We start from the raw sequence: 24,238 nt of genomic DNA on the forward strand, positions 1-24,238 counted from the left end.
ATTCTCAAAATCCAGTAAATTAAAAAAAATACAAATAAAAAATCTGGCTTGACCTTGCTTGCTTCCATACTACATTTCCAAATCCCTGACTGTTGACATCATCACCGATTATCTCTTCCTCTTATCTTTCCATTTAGTTTCTGAAACTCTATCACCAAAAGCCTAGAGTCATCCGTAATTAAAATGGTAACAATTAATAGTAAATTAATGTAAACCGACTTGTGAGTGGAAAATTGCACTTTTGGCATGCTTTTGTAAGTTTAGGGTAATATTGCTCTTTTGGCATACATTTAAATTTTCTTTTCAATTTAGTCCTTCACTATTTTTATTTAAATTATTATATACGTATAAATTTAAATTTTATATGTATATAATATTTTTTTCCCTTTGTTCTTTTATTTTTATTGTTTTTGACTTTTTCACTTGTGATGAAAGTAAGATTTTATTTTATGAAATCTATAGCTGATAAGTTTATCTTGGACAAGAAGTAATCTCTTATTTCAGTTTAAAATATACTATAACAACAGTTACTTTAGGGTGAATTTTAGTTATTATGATTATGATCAACATAATGCGATTGAAAATATATCCCTGACCGCAATTATAATCAAGTTGATATTGCTACTGTAGACACTAACAAGGCAAAAGTAATGGACTTGTAAGTAACTGGAGCGGGCATTCCACCGTTGTCTTTCCGAAAAAACACTGCATTGTATACAGGCCAGTTGAGAGCAACCAAAAGGAAACACAAGAGAATTTGCAATCCGAATCGGTCCGAAACCTCACTGTGATCAGCATTGAAGACGAGCTTATTGATTGCCCCAAAGCCACTGAACAGATTCAACATTGCGAGTGATGCTAAAACAACGAATATCGGTGATGAATCGCCAAATTCCATCAGCTCTTGCTCGTATCTTCTCGAGACGTCTTCGTCCGCAACCTTTGCTGTGACGACAAAGGTTGGATTTGAGTATCCTAATAGCTTCAAGATGGTGTCACATAAGGCGAAGAAGTATGAAGTTGTTCTCTTGAACAGCCACATCCTTTGATCGTTGCACCAAGCTTGGAATGTGCCCCCACACCATAGGAATTCTCCAAGGCTATATGCTTGGTGTGCAATGGCAACATATGCAAATGGGAGCACCCATAGACTTGATACCTTGGGAAACAGTGGGATGTCTTTAAGCAGGCAAAAGCAAGGGACAACAACATAGTACAACGTAGGCAAGGAATTTGCAGCCCATAAATTGCCCGCACAGTAAGCAAGTTGAAGTTTGAGAGGAATCCGATTATGTCCATACAACAAGGAACAATATCTTGATAAGAAAATCTGGAAATGACGTCCGGCCCATCTCTTATGTTGCACCAGCATCGTCAATAGTGAAGTTGGAGCAATGCCTAAGAAGCTTTCTCTTTCAGGATTTAAGTAAATCGATTTCCAGCCTCTGCACTGTATGCTCAATCCTGTTATTATATCCTCAGCTGGGCACCCATATTTCAATCCCATCTGCACATAAATATTAGATTCCAAAAATGAGTTTGGGCACAGATTGTGTGACATATGCACAAATATTAGTGTGTAGCAAGCCTCTTTTCCCCATTGTGTGTTTTGTTCAAAGCTACAACTTGCAAGAACTTTACATGTTTCTTCAAGAACTGTCGCGTTTTCTTCAACCTCTCTACGATTTAGTCGCTTCCAATCAACCTTACAGGTTTCGTCGTATTTCTTCCCGCAAAGAGCATCTCGTTGGTGAAAGCATCCCGTGCCGATATAGCATGGTCCTCCATTTGCGTCGAGTCCGGGAAACTCCAACTTCATTGTTCATACCCCCATCAAATACAGGATTTGTCAAGCAGCTTACTCAACTCGTCATCAAAAAGACATCATCAAATTTCATTAAAACCATTGGATTTAATTAACTTACTTACCAACTCGAAATGAATTACCATAAATATCGTTCTTGGTGAGATTATTGAAATTCTGAGGATATTGTACGTAAGCAATTTGATGTCCATTCTTTTCATCCATGAAAAAGCACAAAGAATCTTTAATTGATTCAAAATTATTTGAATACATGTCGCAATCTATATTCAAAATAATTGGGCTGTTGCTTATCTTTACAGAGACCCTAATCTGTATTTTTTTACCATAAAAGTTATTCATTAATTAATAACATATAAATTAAATAAACAGATTAATATATATATATATATATATATATATATATATATATATAAGAATTTAAAATTTTCATAAGCAATATTGAGGGTGATGAAAATGTACGTCAAGTATATTAAAAAAATTTAAAATATATATACATATAAAAGAAATAGTACCGGTAAAAAATTAGAGTTGCTCATGGGCTAGGCCGGGCCGGGTTCGGTCCAGGTTCAATTAAAAATTCAGGCTCATTTACTAGGCTTGGGCTCAGCCTAGCCCAAAAAATGGGCCTAAAATTTTACCCAAGCCCAACTTAGATAAAAATATTAAAATTCTGGCCCAACTCGGTCCGCCTTATTACTTTTTTATATTATTTTATATAATTTTAAATATATAATACATCAAAAATACTAAAAACATCGAAATAAATATTCCCCAACAAATTGAAAATAAATTTTAAAAAATATGTAAACTTAAATAACATTAAGATAAATATAACTTAACAACCAAATGCGTTTAAAATAATAACAAAATTAACAATAAAATAATAGCAACATAATAGTAAAATGGTAGCAAAACAGGAAGAAAATAACAAGAAAATAACATTAAAAAAACAGATTTTTTTTCTCTTTTAGTGAATTCGGGCTTGGCCTGTAACGACCCGAACTTTAAGGTTATTAGAAAAGTGTATTTTCGGGTCACCGTTTTCGAAAAATGGATTAGAAAATATTTATTAAAAAAAGTAAAAATACTTATGAAGTTAAGTGAGTGATTAATTAAAGTTTAATTAAGTAAATTTAGCTTAATTAAGGATAATTAGATAAAAGATTAAATTGAATATAATGTGAAAGTTTAGTTTTAAAGTAATAGAAAATAAAAGGATCAAAATGGCAATTAAGCCATACCCATGAAATGAGGAAGTGAATGGAAGAAAATCAAGATTTTTCTTGAATTATGTATATTATTAAATTATTAAATATATATGTATATATATATATAAAAAGAAGAAGAAAAACAAGTGTATAAAAATGATTGGTACAAGTTTTAAATAAATATTTGTTATTAAATAGATTTTTATTATAGTTATTATTGTCATTATATATATATATATATATATAAAAGAAACAAAAGAATAAAAGAGGAAAAAACAGAATAGCAGGGGACGAAACAAAGAAGGGAGAAAGGAAGAAAAGAAAAAGGGAAAAATAAGGTTTTAAAGGTTCCAAGTTAATTTGGTAAGTCAATTTAGCCCATTTTCTTATGATTTTTGAGTTTTGGAATCCTAGAAATAAATACTACTTATTTTAAGTAGAAATTTTGAAAGTCATTTGATTTCTAGATATTATCCATGTTAAATAAAATGATGAATTAAGGGCTAAATTGATAGAAATTCAAGTTAGAAATGATATAAGGATTGAATTGTAAAGTGATTCATAAGTTTTATGCTTTAAGGACTAAATTGAAAGAATTTTGAAATTATGGTTTTATGATGAAAAATAGATAATTATGTCTAAATTTAGTTAAAAATTGAGTAGAAATAAAGTATGAATTAAGATAGAAAAGTAAGTGAATTTAGTTAGGATTAAATTGAAATCAAAGTAAATCAACATTTTGTACTAAGACTATTTTGGACAGCAACAGTAGTCTAAGTTTGAAATATCGCCAAAAATTGTAGAAATTGAATTAGAGGATGAATAAAATATAGAATTAAAGCTTATTGAGTCTAGTTTCTTATAGAAGAACTGGTATAAGGAATTGAATTGTAAATTATGAGATATAATGAATTTTGTGAGACAAGGTCAGAATGAATTCGGGTTTCACTGTTCTGACTTTGGAAAATCACCAAAAATTGAATAAAAATAATTAGAGATTTAAAGTTATATGTTTAGAATTCCTAATGAGTCTATTTTCAGGATAAATCAACGGGAATATTATCCGAGTTCTACACTGTAAGATAATTAATTTTTAGTGAAGAAGGGACGAAACTGTCAGACAGCAAAATAGGGGTCAATTTAAAGAATAAACTGTACTTAATGGCTAAACCAAAAATTCTGGAAATTTTATTGTAGGAAGATTTGTGAGTCTAGTTTCAGGAAAAATTAGCGGATCTTAATTTAGAATTCTGTAACTCAAGATATAAATTAGTAATGTATTAATGATTATGAATTATATTAATTTCGTAGTCAATGTGGTACCGGAAATCTTGGCTAAGAAAGGACAAGACAAAGTCAACGGGAGTTAGCTCGAAAATTACGGTTTGTATTTCTATCATCCGAACTTAGTCATTATTTATTATATTTATATACATATGGTAATTGTTAGTGATTGAATTATGATGTTTTACAATTGAAATAGATTGATTTTAGTATGCGATGAATTTATTGAATTTATATTGATTGAAATTATTTTGATTGAAATTATATTGATTGAATTATATAATATATATGACTTATGTAGAAATTTGAATATTGAAAATATATTGATTGGAAATATGAGGAAATTGATATGAATATATGAGATTATGATATTTGAATATTTGGTATTGAAAAGTGAATTGAATTGTATTGAATTATGAATTAATATGCATAATTGAAATATATTTGTTGAATTGAATGAAATTGTATGAATTGTGAAAATGGGTAAATATGTGTAATTATCGGAATGAGATATTGATGAAAGAATTATTAAATTGAGAAAGTGAATGAAATACCCTATTAACTAGTCGGGCTGAGTCGGATATAGTTGGCATGCCATAGGATATGGAAGTGTACTGGATTTGCTTGCTTTATCGATCGTGCACTTTATGTGTAATATCCCTAATTAGGGCTTAATCGAATAGTGGTTTCGTGACCACAAATCCGAGATAGAAATAATTATTTTACAATGATTTTGATGTTTATGATATGATTGCATGATTGTGTGAAAATTTCGTGATGAAATTCTATGCCTAAAGTGCTTAAATTGAAAGTAGGGACTAAATCGAATAAGTTGCAAAACTTGCATTCTAGAAGTTTTAGTATGAAATTGTTTTGGAATATTAATGAGGAGGTCTTAAATAGCAATTTGACCAATTTTAAGTTCATGGACAAAATTAGGACATGGAAGGAATTTTGGAAAGTTTAGTAGTAAGGGTATTTTGGTCATTTAGTTATTAAAATGAATTAAAACAAAATTAAAAGCCAATTTTGTCCATCTTCTTCATTAGGCCGAAATTTCAAGGGTTCTCCATAGCTAGGGTTTGTTTCAAGCTTCCAAGCTCCATAGTAAGTGATTCCAAGCCTGCTTTTAGTGTTCTTTACGTTTTGGAATCCTAAGCTCGATTAAGCTTATGCTAGCAATAATTCAACCTAGGGTTTATATTTGGAAAAATACCCATAGGTGAAATTTGTGTATTTTGATGTTTTATGATAGAATATGGGGTTTTAAATTATGTTAGACAACTTGTGCTACTCGGTTTTTAGTGAAAACGAGTAAAAGGGCTTAATCGGCAAAAATACCTAATAGTCACAAGTATATGTTAGAGAGAGAATTTGATGTTGCCATAGAAGGGAAAAGTGATCAGCATGTTATAAAACATAAGAATAAGGAATAAAGTTTAATTCCCGAGCCTAGGGGCAAAAGTGTAATTATGCAAAAGTTTAGGGGCAAAAGTGTAATTTTTTAAAGTTCGTATTAAATGCTGTTTTGATAAATGTATGTATTAAATAAGATTAATTTGGTATTATAGATCAAGAAAAACGAGATTCAAGTCGTGATCGAGGAGAAGAAAAGATTGTGGACTAAATTGCAAAATCTTTATATTTTGGTACCAAGGTAAGTTCATGTGTAAATAATGTAGCATAAACGTTATTTTTAAGTTATTAATGTTAATTATATGATATGCTGATTTTTAATCGTGAAATATTATGCTTTGTGGTTAATGTTGAGTAATATGCAAATTATGTTTACTACTTGATAAATATGAATTGCTACCGAGTATCGGTTCCGATATTCCATGGAAGACGGCAAATGTGAGATCGAGGGAAAAAGCCCGTTTGAACCTTAGGAATAGATTAGGATACAAGTGACATGTCACTAGGATGGTTGAGCATCCGAACTCGTTGAGTTGAGTCCGAGTTCGTGAGATGTAACTAGGCATCCGAACTCGTTGAGTTGAGTCCGAGTTCATTTATGGATGCGAACGCCCGAGCTCGTTGAGTTGAGTCCGAGTTCACTTAGGGGCGAGTTACATGATTTCTTGATTACATATGTGGCACTTATGTGCAAATTATCCATGTATCCGAGTTATATTCCGATGTGTTCAACGGGTGAAATTTCTAGTTTAATGGAAGAGAGCACTTAAGATATAAGTGACGTTTTGGGTAAGTGTTGTGAAATAGACACTTTGGACAGGTATGTTCTTAACCCTCGGGTTGAAAATAGATACAACAACGATAAGGTGGTAAGATGATGAATGATGTTTAAAGATGTGATATATGTTTTGGTGGTACCATGCTAAAGTTGTTTGGTATATTTGTATTGTTATGTTACTTGTTATTTACATATGAACTTACTAAGCATTTATGCTTACTCCTTCCTTTTCATTCACTGTAGTTTTGAACAAGCCGGCTTAGGAATCGGGACAGGTCGAAAGTTCGATCACACTATCCAAAGGACTTTTATCTTGGTAAATGGCTTGTACAACTACTTAAGTATGGCATGTATAGCAATATACCTATTTTGTGTAAATAATTTTATGATATGGCCATGTTTGGTTGAGAAAATGTTTGATATTGATAAGTCATGGTGATGGCTAATTTAGATCATGTTTGATATCATGGAAGTTTAACAGATTATCTAGTTCATAAAAATTCATGGAAAGATGAAACTTGCCTTAAAATGAATATTCTCTGCAAAGAATGACATGAATTTGAAAAATCACTAAAAATAGTATAAATAGAACTAAATGATGAGTAAGTTATTAAATTGAAGCTTAATGAGTCTATTTTCATTTATTAAATTGAAGCTTAATGAGTCTATTTTCATATGGATTGAACAAAACAGGAATATAAATTATATTTTATGAGATATTTAAACTTTTGCAAGACAGGGCCAGAGTGATTTCTGGATCCCCTGTTCTGACTTCAAAAATTCATAATAAATTTTACTAAAATAATTAGAAGTTTTTATTTATATTTACAGATTCCTTATTGAGTTTAGTTTTAATAGAAACAAACCTCATAGTCATTGAAATTTTGTATAGAGATATATCTGATTCGTAATACACAGAGGTCAGAGCAGTCGAACCCTAAAACAGGGGATACTTTAATTAATAAAATGTACTAATTGGACCAATAAAAAATTCTAGAAAAAAATTAGTAAATAGATATATGAGTCTAGATTCAGGGAAAATTTACGGATCTTGATTTCGAGTTTCGTAACTCAAGATATGATTTTTCTTGTAACTGTGACGCGAGTAGCTAGAAAGCTGTGAATGTAGAAACAAATGATTTGAAGTTCTTAAATTGATAAATTATGTTCGGTAACCCCTCAAGCTCGACTCCGGTGATGGTCTCGGGCGTGGGGGTGTTACAATGTGTCGTATTTCAGGCACCTCGTGTGTCGTATCAAGCACCTCGTGTGTCGTATCAGGCACCTCGTGTGTCGTATCAGGCACCTCGTGTGTCGTTTTAGGCACTTTATGTGTCGATAATCGATCAGTACTATGTACCGTTTTAGGCACAACGCGCATCTGGTGTGTTTGGGTTGGAACGTGTATCCGCCAAAGTCCGAGTTTGTTAATAGGGTAAATAACTGAAAGATAAATCGAATAAATTTGATTGATCAAGCTATTGAAATGAAACGAGAAATTGAATTGAGAATTGAAAATTTAGATATGAAATTGAAAATATGAACCAAAGGTTCATGAAATGATTGGAGTTCGAATTGATGATATATGATGCCACTTGATGAATTGAAATGTGATTTGAGATATATGAATCGTATGTATACACTGAAAGCTATCAGGGATAGTAAGTTGATATGATATAAATGAAATTGACTGTTATAGAAATACCACTGAGTATACCATACTCAGCGTACGGTTTGTTTCCGTGCGCAGGTTAAGTAAAGATAGTACGTTGAATCAGCATCCCAAGACGATCCCGAATTCATTAAGGTAAAGTATGTTGAGTATTGATAATGGCATGTACCTAGGATATTTAATGAGAGTCATTTAGGTTGTAAAAGTATTGATGAAATGAGTAAATTATGGTTGGCAACGGTATGTAGTATGAATTTTGAAATTTACTAAAAATTCGTAGTGATTCTAAATTAGTCCCGAATTGAATTTACTGTTCATATTGGACCGCGAAGGCCTATTAAAGGGACGACATCTTAAAACTAGGATGTGTGTGAATATTTATTTTAATTAATGACCGAAATTGGACTGTACTGACTGGTAATGTCTCGTAACCCTGTTCCGGTGACGGTATAGGGTTAGGGGGCGTTACATGGCCCAGGCTAAAAATACCTTACCTGAGGCTCGGCCTGTTTTTTAAACGGACTGTATTTTTTATCCAAACCTATTTTTTTGGCCTATATTTTTATTCAAACCTCTCACATTTTGGGCAGGCCTTCGGACCGGGCCAAGTGACCCGACCCATGATAAGATATATAACAAATTAATTGCATATATTATACTTACAAGTGCATTCATGGCTCCAGCTTTGAAATGGTGGTGAAATTGGGGTCTTTTTTCACGTGCCAAATACACAAGTGTTGGTAGAACGTTTCCTTCAGCATCCACAGCATCGGGATGTCTTCCATCAATTAAGATCTAAACAAACTAATTAATCAAGTCTTTTTAAGATGAATTAATTATTTAATTTAGGAGTTTATGAACTAATAAATTACTTTAAAAATAGTTTGATGATCATTTCTGCTTAAAACAAAATTCCATTCACGAATTTCTTTGTGCTGTTTGCGGATCTCTTCTGGGATTTGCTTCATTTCAACCCTCATCTTTGCCTCCTCGTATAGTTTCTGTTTTAACCCAAAACTAAATAATATGTAACAAAAATATTTTGAAAGGTTTAGTTTTATTTCAAAATAAGTTTTTTTTTTTTTTAAAAAAAAAAGCAACATATTCATTTCCAAAACGAGCTGAACCTTGAAGCTTGATTTCAACATAAGGCAAGCTTGAACTATCACTTTTTCAATTATATATTATTCCTACATTTGTATACCTTATGTGATTCATAAAAGAATATACATATATATATATATATAATTTATTATCTTACACACTATTAGTAGAGTAAAAAAATTTAACAAACGAGTCTAAGTTGATTTTATTTATTTTAGGGTACAATAAAATAATAATTAAATAATTTAAAAATACATTTGATATTATTCTAAATCCACTTGTGAAGTTTTTTTATTCCATTGGTCGTGGTTAGAATAATTACCCATATATATGAGAAATTATTTAGAAGCAAAATTAAACTTCACAAGCAAAATTAACAAATTGACAAATATTTTATACGAGTATATTAAAATATCATTTTAAAAAAACACATGAAAATTTTTAAAATTACTTATAAAAAAATACACTATCAATATACTAAATGCTAACCCTTATATATTGAAAATGGTATAAGGAAATGGTCATTATATAAGCAATGTAAAATTACAATTAAAATAACTTATTAATAGGTGAATAATCTAATGAGTATGGCTTAAATCATAAAATAATATTTAAACCATATTTTTTTAAATTGTTACTTAAATTTTTTTATCACAAGTAATATCAAAATTATATTTTGTTACCTAAAATGATATATATACATATGTATATATTATACTCCATTAATTATTGAAAAAATACTCTATTAGTCAAATTACACAAGCCATCTTACCAATCATTTTTAAATTAAAACTTTTCAATTTTTCACACTCTTTCCTTCCCGCGATTTTCTTTTCTTCTCTTTTAATGCACCGTTTTAAAAGTGTTCGATAACTTTTCTTTGTAATCTTTTTATCCTTTTTTCACTCTACTTCTTCCCAATAATTGGATTTCATGTTTTATCTATTTTTTTCATTAAAAAGTTCATTCAATATTAACTATTTTATGTCATGAATATATATATATATATAAGAGTTATTTTTTTAAAAAAGATAATATATGAGCTTTGAATCAAAGTTGAAGTTTAAAAAGGAAAAGAAATTCATCAAAATTTGTATTTTATTGCTGAAAATAATAATATAATACGCCATTATTAAATTAAATAAAAATATGGTTATTACTATCCAATTTATTGATTACATTCAGGATTCATAGTTATTTCCCCTTACAAAATCATTTCTAAAACTTGAACCTATGTTCTTTTTTAGGAGGCAATTTATTTTACCACTACATTTAACACTTATTGCTACTGTCAACAAAAGTACTAGTACTGAAGATGGTGATAAAGGTTAAAGTTGACTAATAATGGTTATAACCCCATATTAATTTACAATATTCTTTTATAATGAAATATAAAAATTTGATGAAGTGATACTTTAAGATTATACATTGTTTAAAATTTTAAAAAATATATATAAACTTTCAAGTGATGATGTGAATATCAATGTCACTTTTAATGTTTTAATAAACAGATTGGTGGTTGAACAAGGTAGACCATCTGTAACACCCCCTAACCCCAAACCGTCGCCGGAATGAGGTTATGAGGCATTACCGGACATATCAGACAACTTACGAATAATTTACAATTAATATAACTTTCATAGTATAATATAATAATTAAGTCCCTATCTTAGACTCTCGAAGTTCAAACACGTATTAAAAGTAGAACGGGACTTGTTCGAGTATTCCAATTTTTTTTTTTATAAAAAAATTTCAGCAGCATTTCTGCTTATTTTTACCTAAACCTCCTGCAAATTCAAACCAAAATCACCAACACCAATATTTCACATTCATATAACTAATATTTATATCATTAACATAATTTTAACTTAATAACTATCATAGCATCATTCAAAATTGATTATAAACTTCATTCATTTAACAACTTAATGTTCATGTATTAAAATATCATATACTTTCCTTACCATTTCATTTAACCATCTAAATCTTATAATTCATCCTTCACTACTGTAATAGCCCAAAATTGGGTCTAGTTGGAATAGAGGTTTCGGGACTGCAAAATCCGAGATAGAAATAATTATTTTATGATTATTTTGAGGTCTATGATATGATTGCATGATTGTGTGAAAATTTCGTGAAGAAATTCTGTGCATAAAGTGCTCAATTTGAAGTTAGGGACTAAATTGAATAAGTAGCAAAACTTGCATTCTAGAAGTTTCTGGTATGAAATTGCTTTGAAAAATTAATTAGGAGGTCTTAAATATAATTTGACCAATTTCTAAGTGATGGACAAAAATTGGACATGGATGGAATTTTTGAAAGTTTAGTAAGGAAAGGCATTTTGGTCATTTGGTAATTAAAAGAAATAAAAAGGGAAAATAAAGCCAAAATTGACTCATCTTTTTCATGGAGGCCGAAATTACCATGGGGGAAGCCATGGATAGGGTTTTCAAGCTTTCCAATCTCAATAGTAAGTCCGTTCTAACCCCGTTTTTCAAGTTCTTTACGTTTTTGGAATCCCGATAATTTGATTAAGCTTATTCTAGCAATAATTTAAGCTAGGGTTCATATTTGGAAAAATACCCATAGGTGAAATGTGTTTATTTTGCTGTTTTATGATAGAATATGAGGTTTTAAATTATGTTAGACAACTTGTGCTACTCGATTTTGAGTGAAAACGAGTAAAAGGGCTTAATCGGTAAAAATACCTAATAGTCATAAGTATATGTTAGAGTGAGAATTTGATGTTTCCATAGAAGGGAAAAGTGATCAGCATGTCATAAAACATAAGAATAAGGGATGAAGTTTAATTCCCGAGTCTAGGGGAAAAAGTGTAAATATGCAAAAGTTTAGGGGCAACATTGTAATTTTGCAAAAGTTTGAGTTAAGCACTGTTTTGAATAGTAAATTAATTAAATAAATAAAATATGATGTTTTAGATCCTGGAAAACGAGATTTGAACCTAGAATGAGAGAAAAATCGAAAATTAGGAAAGTTAGTAAAATGGTCGTTTTAGTATCGAGGTAAGTTCATATGTATAATAAGCATTAATTTATGCACGTTTCAATGTAAATTGATATATTTATTATGATTTCGAGGTGTTGAAAGTATGTAAGTTGGTATGATAATAATACAACAATAATGCTATAATTTATATTTGAAAGTTAAATTTAGTGAATTAATTGAATTATGTTAAATTAAATGATTATGGTGCCAAGTTTATGAATTGATTTAAAATATGTCTATGGTACATGAAGTGCATTGAATTATCATACATAAATGTGATTTCTATGATTATGGATATTATGGGAAATTGTAAGTTCATATGATTTTTAATAAGGCAATGTGTAATTTAATGTTATTGCCTTGATATTAAATGAGATGTAAGTTTATATGTAAGTAATACATCAATATTACTTGTATTATGATATTTTATAATAATATTGGAAATATGTTTGTGGATAATTACTTGATTGGTGAAATTGTTGGAAAAGAGAGAAATCCAGTTGAACCTTCTTGGAAAGATTGGATGATACAGATAGTATGTAGCTAGGTCACATGTATGGTCTTGAGTGCACATCATGTGTACAAGAGAGCTACAAGACATTATGATGTAGCTAGGTCGCATAGGTGATACTATGTGTACACCATGTAGACAAGAGAGCTACGGATATATGTAGCTAGGTCGCATGCGTGGTTCCGGTGAAGGACACCATGTAGACAAGAGAGCTACGAGATAAATTGGCTAGGTCACATGGGTGGTACTGAGTGTTCACCATGTGTACAAGAGAGCCGAACTATATGATGGGTGGAGCTATGTGCTGAAACCACCAAGTATCGAGGATTGATCCGAAGTGTTCAACGAGAGACTCTCTATGTATTGCTTTGTGAGTTTTGTGATGAATAAGTGCAGGAACTTGGTTATGTGAATGATGTGTTCATTAAGTGACCAGGAGGTGGTAATGTTATAAACAAGTAAGTTATACATGAGGATGATTTTATGGTGACCTTGTGATCATGGGCCTATACTTGTGATGTATGAAATGTGGTGAAAATGATTTGTGATATGTATGTTAAAATGAGGTTAATACAAAGAAAGTGTGAAAGAGTGAATTAGCAATAAAACTGTTTTAGACAGTAGCAGTGATGTGATTTTGAAAAATCACAAAAAATAGTAGAAATTGAATCAGAGACTTAATGAGATATCAAATTAAATCTTAATGAGTCTATTTTTAGATAAAAGAAACAGATCAAGAAAAGAAGTTCTATATTTTGAGATATTTATGTTTTTGTGAGACTGGTTCAGAATGATTACGTGATCCCCTGTTCTGACTTTGGAAAATCAAAACAATTTGGATAAAAATAATTAGAGGATTAAACTTATATTTTTAAAAACCCTAATGGGTCTATTTTTAAGATAAATCAACAAGAACATTATCCGAGTTCTGTACTGTGAGATAATTAAGTTTTAGTGAAGAGAGGTCAGAACTATCAGGTGAAACAGGGGAAATTTTAATGAATAAACTGTAATAATTGGCTGAACCAAAAATTATGAAAATTTTATGGTGGAAAGATATGTGAGTCTAGTTTTAGGGGAAATTTACGGATCTTAATTTGGAGCTCTGTAGCTCGAATTATAAATAAGTAAGTGACTATAACTCATGTAGACAGTTTGATGTGAGAATTTATTAGTAAATTGTGAAATCGTACTTACAAGGATGCTATATACATTAAGGATGTGGAATGGAGAGGAGGAGGAGGAAAATAAATATATTTGGAATACATGGAAACTATGGTATATGAAATATTGATATAATGAAATAAATGATATGTGTTTATAAGAAAACAGAAAGAGAATGATATGTATCATGACATGTATATATATATATGACTAGTCTCAATGTAATGCTTGTTGGGTATGGAGTTGAGTTGAAATGTTTCAGGCAAACATGTTATTTTATGATCTGAATTGTGATATTTTAAAAGATATGATCTAGTTTTAAATATGAATGCTTGATGATTAAGTGAAGATATTTGGTAAGATGATAATCTTGGTATAAATGTATAAGTGGTACTATAATAAACAAGGTAAAATGAGTATGAGAGACACATGTATGATGACATACAAATGCTATGTTTGTGGTTTAATTGAGAATATTTAATCATTAAATGAATACCATGTTATATGCTTTTGATTTTGTATAAGTGTGTAAGAGATTAAGGTTGACCAAAGCTTGGAAAATAGCCTAGGCATATTCCACAGTGTAAACACGACCATGTGTCTCAGTGTATGGAACACGACTTTGGGACACGGCGTGTGGAGCCTTAAAGCATGAAATTTTAAGATTTTCAGAAGTTCTCGGTTTAGTCCCGAACCCTTTCTAAAGTATGTTTTGGGCTTCGTAGACTCAAATAAGGGACTATGTGTAAGTGAATGAACATTTTGAAATATGAATGAAATTTTATGACCCGTATTTTAGTTTAATGTTTGTATGTTTGTCCGGTAACGCCTCGTACCTTATCCCGGCCTCGGGTACGGGTAAGGGGTGTTACAACTACTCAAAAGTAATATACATATTCAAGTGACTAAACAACATCTATGTACATGTCACCTTTACCCAAAAGAAAAATATACATCACCAAGTTTGTGTTGGAGTCGGGATTGTTCTGGATGCTGAGCCGGGACACTTGACTTCTACTAACCTGCGCACGGAAACAACCGTACGCTGAGTATGGATATACTCAGTGGTATTACTATAAATCAAGACTATTTAACATTAATAAATTACAAACATCAACCATAAATTTTATAATTATTTAAACTACTTTTATATATAATTATTTTACTTCATAAATCTTAAATTCATAATTCATTTTTCTCATACTAACTCAATTCATAATTTAGTTCATACATTCTTTCTCGTACTTTTCAATAGTGCTAAAACAAATAATCTCATTTTCAAAATTTCATTTCAATTATTTACCCTATTAACAAAGCTCGGACTATGACAGATACGCGGATTTCCACCCAAACACACCAGAATATCCAACCCAAACACACCCAGAATATTTTAAATCCTCCATAACACACCAGTAAGACATTAAGTGCCTCTTCGGATAAATCGAAGTATATAATAACAGAAACATCTTCTCGGTCGAACTACAATCTCCTCATCACATCACAAATCCAATGGCATGCCATTTGTATCAAATCTAGTCCGACAAGTTAATAGGGTATTATTTTACTTTTTCTAATTTCAATTTAATTTACACAAAAATTTTCAATACTCATTCAATTCAAATATCTATTATCTTAATTCATATACAAATTAATTTTCACACAAGTGTATACCATCAACACCATACAATTGTCACCATTTATTTATTTTTCAATCAATACACTTTTCAAATAATCACATACTTACCTCAAGTCTTACTTACCATACATAACAATTAAAATTTCAGCAATCAATAATAATTAAAATTTGAATTATAGTAATACACACCGTAATTCTCCCGTTTTAGTCCTCGATAACTTTCTCCTTTCCTTTCGATGTTGACGTTTCAGGTTCTTTGTTGGCTACTGAAAATAATAGTAATTTATATTATTATTTACAGCATTAATTATAATAAATAATTAAATTTCTAAACAATTCCTACCTTATTCCCAATTTAATCCTAACTAAACTTAATTATTTTCTTAATCCAATTCACTCTCTTTTTCTATTCAAATTTTGTCTAAACTTATATTTAACTATAAAATTTCCAGCATATTTCCCTAATTTCGAAATTTCTTCAATTTAGTCCCTTTAACATAAAACTTATAGCCTAGTTTACAATTTAATCTCTTAATCAATTCTAACTTAGAATTCATTCAATTAAATCCCTAATTCCATAATTTATCCAACATGAACCATATTTGGAAACATATAAACTCTTGAATTATCAACTTAATTTCATCAAAACTTGTTTTAAAGCTTCTAAAATATCAAAATTAAGAGAAAAGGACTTAATTAAGCTTACCAATTAAACTTGAAGCTTTAAAATCCCAATTTCCCTTTTTATTTTCTTTCCCTTTTTCTTCCCCTGTTTTCGTTTTGTTCCCTGCTTCGTTTCTGTTTCTTTTGTTTTGTTTCTTTGTTTCCTTAATTCTTTTTATGCTTTATTATTTTATTAACATAATATAATATTAATATCATATATTAAAATATCTTTTACTTTAATATTAAATAAATTAATAATTATATAACAAGTGTACATATTTATATTATTACAAATGTCATTATCTAATTTGCTTATCAAATAAAAATCTCATGATTTAATTAATACAATTAATAATTATAAAATATCTTTATACTTAAATTATAAGTAATTAAATATTTAAATTACAATTGTACCAATACAATTCTTACACATGTATATTTTATTACCATACAATTGTCTTTTATTTAATTTATTTAATAATAATGCTAATAATAATAATTTAATATAAAACCATAATGTTAATTTATAATTATAATAATTTAATATAAAACCATAATAATAATCATTATAATATATAAAACCTAAAAAAATCTTTAATTTTATTTCACCAATATGTCGCCTCATTTGTAGTCAATGGCTTAATTGCCATTTTAATTCTTTTTATTTTCTATTGCTTTATAATTAAACTTTTACCCTTTATTCAATTTAATCCTTTTTATTACTTACTCTAAATTAAGCTAAATTCACCTAATTAGATCCTAATTAGACACACCACTAGGCTCATAAATATTTTTAATAATTATTTTCGAACTTATTTCACTAAGATGGAAGCCCTATAACTCACTTTTCCGGTACCCGTGAATTTTGGGTTATTACACCATCAGTTTCGAATTCAACCAGTTCGATTGATTTCACTATCATACTAACAATAATTAATTAATTAATTAATTAATTAAAATTCATAAAACTTTAATTTTTTTTGTCTTGGGTATTTTATTTTTACAAAATTAAAGCAGTTCTAGAGTCGACTGGTTTAACCTCTTTGTTCGTACCTTTATATCAATCAGTTCCTAGTCCATCAGATTTAGTTTTGTTCCAATAACATTGGTCACATCATCAAATCTTGACAAAATTTAAAATAGATGAAAAAAAAATACTTTATAATGAAGTTTAAGGGTGGAAATTTATATTCTCGATTTTAATAAGCTTTTATTTTGTTTGGTTTCCACTATCTATGTTTTATGGTTTTTTTTTTTTTTAATTTCGTTAAATGAGTAACAAAAAAGCTGCACAAAATTTAACAAATTATTCATCATGTCAGAAAGGAAACAAATACCTTGACAAAAAGCCAGTGTTTAAGCATAAGAGGATGATGGCTGTCTGGTTCAACAGCTGTCCTAAAGTAAGCCTCGGGTGATCTGGGTTCCACTTTGAACTTCTTGCAAAACGGCAGCCATTGCTTTGAGAAACTTGAAGCTTCTAACATGGCGTAAAACGTTAATTCCGACACTCCATCGTCAGATAAATAGATGTTTAATTTCTCCGGTGGATAATCATATGCCATCACCGATAAAACAGTGTTCATCACCATACTTGGTGGCTCCGCCGACGGATCCGCCGTGCATACAAATATGTCTACGCCCGGTAACTCTTTCTCGTACCTGTTATTTCGAAAATACTCCCATTCCCATGATTAAGCTCCCTTTGTCTCACGAAAATAATATTAATATTAATTAATAAATAAATAATACCTTAGGGAGAGCCTGTTTTTGTGAGGAAAACGGTAGACAGGGTTCCATCTACAAATTACAGTGAGAAACCAATAAAAACTAAACCAGAGCTCGCAATGAAACAATCCAATCCAAGCCCATCGCTCAAGTTTTCCCGACGCCACTGGTAACAACCGCAGTCTATAGTAACAAATGAAGCCGATGCCGACCGCCATTGAAGCCGCAAATAACCTGAAAAGGAACCGTCCCTTAACTGCCCTTGTTTCGAAGAGTGGACCATTTTCGTTTTTTGCCATTTTCTCCCTTTTCTCCAGCTATAATAAACCTATGGATGATGCTAGGATACAAGTTGAAGCTTAGGAAACTCCAGAATCGGGCGCTGGATAAATCAGAAATTGGTGCCTACGTTAATGACGCACGGCAACTTAGTGGGGGATTCCAGAACTGTTTATTTAAACTTGTCTCAAGAACGGGTGCTCATTCTCTAGCGACAGAAGGAATTAAAAATGGAGAGCAATCTTACCTGCGATTTGGTGTGCCTGCTTATGCGAAGTTGATGGTAGAAATAGGGGGTTGACCGGCGTTGAATCCTAAGTGTTGTTGGGCCTTGAGTTTTTAGTTTAATCACAATCCACCTTATATTTTTCTAATAAATAATTCAGCATCTTCGCCGGCACCAAACACGATAATATAATATAATCATTTCTCAAAATTATTAATTAATTTTTAAGGAAAGCTCAACATAAACAAGTAAGGAAGAATCACAAGCCAAAACAAGTTCAATTTTATGCTTTCATCATTGAAGAAGGGGACGTGAAACAGAAATATTTTTCTCTTAGTACTAATTAAAAAAGTTTTGATTTCCATTTCATTTCAATTTTGATGTTCCAAAAACTATTGGAATAAATAATTTAGTTTTGTTGTTGAAAGATAATTTTATTCTTATTGTTGTTGGAATAGAGGTTAGGATAGAATAGATTTTTAGTAAGGTAGGATAAGATATTAAGTAATGAGAGAAATAATACTCAATATTTGTTAATGTGTTTCGGCTTCACCAATCCTACTATGTGGAATCTCACTCAGAAAATGATTTTATTCTATAATTTGTCCGAATAAACTATTGGAATAGATAAATTGGTTTTGTTATTGAAAGACAAATTTATTTTAATTGTTGTTGAAACAGATGTTGAGATAGAACAAACAAGATGCAAAGTAGAACAAGATGCAAAGTAAAAAGAGAAATAACAAGCAATGTTTATTAATGTGGTTCAGATTAAAACCCAAACTACCCTTACACCGAACAGATATTTGCAACCTCAACATTAAACCCAAATTGTTACAAATCACTCTTCCCAAATATCTCACAATACAATTAAACAAATCTCTCCAATAAAACTTAAATAAGAGTGTCAAAAATACTAAGCTAGAATATAACAAAACAATTACTCAACAAGACACTCAAAAACCTCTCAACAATATGTCATTAAGCTGCCAATATATATGCTTGGTTATCTCGATTTGCAGCACCAAGATAATACATTATCGTTTGTTTCATCAACTAATATGATCAACACACTAACTTTGAAGAATAATCCAAAGACATATGATAGGCTCCAGCTTAGCAACAAACGATAATCATGTTTATGACTTTGCTGATTTGACCAAAGATAATCATGACCCTTTATTATCAATAACACCAACTTTAAAAAACTTTGGCTGGAACAAATACTCGTTCTAACATCAATTTCAACAATCCATGAGACAACAAGAGATAACCTTGCTCCAAAGCTTATTCAAGCACACCATGGACCAATCAAAGGTTTCAACAGAACTTGAGGCTTGTTCTTCACCCTTCAAGCTTTCTACACCTACCAGTCTTGTTTCGACATCAATTTACACACATCATTCTTGATATCAGAGCTAGTATATTGGCGTTATGGCTGATGATATTAGATCTCATGACTTGAGAAGGTTTGAAGAAAGGCTCGGGTAACTATTAGCAAGTTACTGGCTCAAAAAGCTTTAGCTACCATGAGAGTTGATATCATAGCCTTGAGTGTGCTATAAACTCATAGTATGACTTAGCTTCTTCACCAGGCTAATTAATTATCAAACCCAAAAATATAAAAACTAGTATTTTGCAACAAGATGAAGGTGGAGTACTTCCCTCGATTTACTAGTGAGAACCTTAATGGATGGCACTCTAAGAGCTAGGAGTTGTTTGAAATAGATCAAATCTCCAAAAAAAAACTGGGAAGATTTTTGTGATTAATTTGGAGGGCAAAGCACAAGTTGACCTATCCAATGTCTATGCCTTATCGCAACTACAAGAGAACCTTAACAAATACCTCTACGAGCACCTCAAACAAAAAAAGAACAAAAAAAAAAAAAAAAACTTACCTTTATTGTCAACTCCGACAATCTTGACCAATAAGACCAACCCTTTGGAAATACTAATAATTCCTTTAGAGTCTGGTCTAGTACTGAGTTTGAAGAGAAGAGAGCTAAAGGTCCTTATTTTTGGTGTGATGAGAAATATGATGTAGGACAGAAATGTAATAAGAAGAAGCAATTGTACTTGATTGAGGTTAGTGACATTGATTACAGCAGTGAAATCTATGGTGATGAACTACCTCATAGCTAAATTTAATACATAAAATATTTTTATTTAAAATACATACATCACATTTAGAATTTTGGTCAAACTTGAAACATAATTTTCAATTTATATTCATGTTAATAATAACAAACAAAATCATTACTTATATATCACATTTAATTTAAAACTAAATATCACAAACTAGTTTATTTTGCAGTTTTACACTTAGCTTAGCCACCCATTTCTTAACTTCACTTTTTTTTTTTCATCTAAAAACTTTGTGAATAATTATTTCATATACTTACACTTTTTCTTAATTAATATTTTAAAAATAAACATAATTATATAACACATGATAAATCTAACTTACGAAATTAAAATATATTAAATAATAATCCTTATACCTATTTGCATAAATAAGAGCAGGAGATAAATTATGTTATTTTTCATTTTAGATATAATCATACAGATATTTAAAATTTAGAAATTTATTTAAGTAAGCCTTAACCCTTTTTGTTTTTAATATTTATTCAAATAAACATTAAGCTTTAATTTATAACTTAAACAAGTCTAATATTTTTTTATTGGTATAATGATAAATTTAGTTCTTAACATTTTCTCTTTTATCACTTTGGGTCTAATTGTTTCTTCTTCTTTTTGTCATTTTAGTATTCAACCTTCAAATTTTAGTCAATTTGTTGTATTTTGGATGGAAAAGTTGAGTAGATTATTAAAATTTTAACAATATTGATGTGCAACTCATGTGAAAATCAGCATGTACTTCATAAAAAAATAAAAATATATATATTTTAAAAAAAGTTCATAAAAATTTTAAAATATTATCTATGTCAACAATAAAACACTTGTGGATTGCCACGTGGGTTAACACGTCAATGTTGTTAAAATTTTAATAGTCCAATCAACTTGATTAAATTTTAAAGTTAGAGGATCATAATGATCCAAAAAAAAAAATAAAAGAATCAATATCAAAACGACAAAATAAATAAATATTAGAGGCTAAATTTGTTTGGTTTAATGATAAATTTGGCCACTAACTTTTGCATATTTTGTCAAAATGGTCCTAATTGTATTTTTTAGCCTTTTTTGCCATCAACATTTATTTTTTTTAATCTGTTTTTTAACAAATTTAATAATAAATTCTAAGTTTCAAATTTTATTTTCTTTCAAAAAATTTCAATCTTTCATACCTTTATTTCTCGGGAAGTTTTTCTCTTGAGTTAATTTTTTAGATAATTACGTTTACTTTCTTTAAATTAAGAGTTGTTTTTTAAATTTAATGTATTATTTATTTATTTTATTATTTTCTACATGTAATTATATTATTAGGTTATCTAAGTAATAAACATTAAAATATTCCACATATGAAATTCTATCATCCTCGTTAACTTTTATAACGGTACTTTCATTAAATCTGTTAGAAAAAAGCATATTGAAAAAAGGAACAAAGTTTGATAGCCAAAAAGGCTCAAAATATAATTAGGATCATTTTGACAAAACATAAAAACGTTTTGTCATTAACCCAATTTGTTATTATGTCTCTTTTATTTAATAAAAAAAAGTTATTTGATATACTTTTATATAATAAAAAAGATTTGTTTGAATGTGATATGTACTTATGATCACCAACCCGAGAACCACATAAGGTACGGATCGCCCACCTGCGACTCGGAAGATCGCAGGGGGAGTTTGCAGTATTGGCTTGCACATTTCATAGGGTGTTATCAAGGGGAGCTCGCTGTTTTAGCTCGCATATACTCAAGGAGTTCACATGTAGGGCCACAAAGTCTAGCGGGCAGCCCAAAACAGTACACGTGCGTTGCATGCATAGAGTTTACTAAGAATAGGTATATATATAAATATCCGATTCTCCCCTTTAATTAAACACGACAGAAAATTACTCGATTATTAGTTTATAATAAAACTAGTAAACTTATAAAATGTAGCTTTTTTTAGTTATTTGGCTTTCTGTTTTGTCTTTCTTCTGCAAAACATTTGATGCAACTGGGGAACAAATAATGTAATTAATAGCATTACCTCCAGAAACATGATAAATAATAAAAAGAATGCATACCAAATAATCAGTTTATTAGGTCACTAATAAACAAATCACGTCAATAATAAATACATTAAAAAAAAACCAATAAGAAAACTATGAACTCAAGATAAACCCTAATTTCGCAGACTATTACTTATACAACGCCACCATTTCAAAAAAGATGGATGAATCATGAATGCAAGAGCAATAAAGGAAGCAAACACCGACGGCATAAAGGCGGTGGCATCGGAGGTAGGGCTAGGGGCCTCGGCAGTCGAGGAATTAGAGGGAGGGGCAGCTCTCGCGGATTCAGTGATAGGGAGAGGGACACCGCCACCTGCCCAGCTGTGGTATTTTGGACCACGGTCACCGCCGTCAACACAATCACCATTTCCAAAACGAGTCTTATCCTTAATGCTTTCATTGTTGAAGTTGTCTTTTGTTTAGTTAGCCAAAAAAAGGGGATGTTTTTACATAATAGGTTACGGGCAGGATGCCGGAATGACCTTTGGTCCAACCATGTGAACTTTTTTTGGGCTTCAGGGCTACCCGTTCGACGGTGCAGAAGGGCTAAGCTTTACTCCTTAGGGACCATACATTTGTTGCAGTAATTCTTTTAAGAGTACTTGACGCACTATAAAGTTGTTCATGCACTGGGTGGATATCTAAATCTCTGGACAATTTTTGTAATTGATAAATATTCTGTAAGGTATAAAAATTATTTTAAAAAAATAATAAAAAGAAAAAAACAGTCACTCATCCAAAATTATTTATATAAATTTAGAGATTTGAGGAGTTGGTTTAACAAGACTAGGGAGAAATATTTTTTCCCATGGTTTGGACTAGGTGAAATAAAATATTATTAATATGAAACCTAAACAAATGATGGGCCTTTAACAAAACTTTTTACAATTCAAACCGACCCAACCAGCTCTTCTTATTAAATAAATAAAATATTAAACAATAAATGAATTATTGAGACAGCATGAGCCTAACCTAATCCAAAGAGAGTTAGAATAAAAGATTTCAAAGAAAAACCCCTAAACAAGAACTTGAGGTAGGAACACTTGTACAAAACACAACTTCAACCTAAAGATTTGTCTCATGCTAAACTATTTTTTTTTTTAAGTCAACTTAATCCTTTAGCTGATCTGCATCAAATACAAACACATCCAGGAAGATAGAATCGAAACAACATAAGAAATATTTAATTGAACAGAAAAAATAAAAGAAGAATCTATTAGAAAAATAATAAAGGGATAAAGGTGTTGAATGAAGCATTCATGAACAAAAAGAGTGAACTCAACCCCAAGACCAGCTATTACATATATGTAGACACGCATGTACAACGAAAACATTATAAAATTTGAAAAAAATAAAAACTATAATCATACTTGTGCCAGACAAGTATCTGTATCCAAAACTCAGATTTCAATGCCAGTCTTGCCAGCATATAAAAACAGAATGCGGTTAAAAACAATGTATTCGCAAAGAGCTGAATAGGTAGGTTGGCAAAGAAGGGTCAAACAAAATATTCAACCAGGTTCCCATGCAACCATATCCAGATAGCTTCAGAAAGTAC

General features: G+C 30.3%; 1 long non-coding RNA gene and 1 pseudogene across 1 annotated transcript; one reads left to right on the forward strand and one right to left on the reverse strand.

The window, feature by feature from the left end:
* Positions 1-607: 607 nt before the first annotated feature.
* LOC108462130 (cellulose synthase-like protein E6) lies at positions 608-18,658 on the reverse strand (annotated as a pseudogene).
* LOC128286894 (uncharacterized) lies at positions 4,362-8,473 on the forward strand. The gene is made up of 2 exons (XR_008277575.1): positions 4,362-4,416; positions 8,262-8,473. It is a non-coding gene; the product is annotated as an uncharacterized LOC128286894 (long non-coding RNA).
* Positions 18,659-24,238: the final 5,580 nt, after the last annotated feature.

Source organism: Gossypium arboreum, chromosome 13 (genome assembly GCF_025698485.1).
Source record: "Gossypium arboreum isolate Shixiya-1 chromosome 13, ASM2569848v2, whole genome shotgun sequence".
NCBI lineage: Eukaryota > Viridiplantae > Streptophyta > Magnoliopsida > Malvales > Malvaceae > Gossypium > Gossypium arboreum.